The following is a 245-nucleotide window of genomic DNA, read 5'->3' on the forward strand; positions in this document are numbered from 1 at the left end:
ACCTGGAGTACATTAGGACATACAGTAGATATACAGTACAGCACAGCAGTTGCATACACTGTGTCTAATTACTTTCAGAGAGTCATGGAGTTGGAGGCCAATGAAGTCCCACACGAAATTATCTATGTTGACGAGGCTGGCTTCAACTTGGTGAAAAGGTGTCGCCGTGGGAGAAACATAGTTGGAAAAAGGGCCACAGTTACCGTGCCAGAGAAGAGGTAACATCACCATGTGCGCCGCAATCT

The sequence above is a fragment of the Etheostoma spectabile genome, chromosome 5 (genome assembly GCF_008692095.1).
Source record: "Etheostoma spectabile isolate EspeVRDwgs_2016 chromosome 5, UIUC_Espe_1.0, whole genome shotgun sequence".
NCBI classification, from domain to species: Eukaryota; Metazoa; Chordata; class Actinopteri; order Perciformes; family Percidae; genus Etheostoma; species Etheostoma spectabile.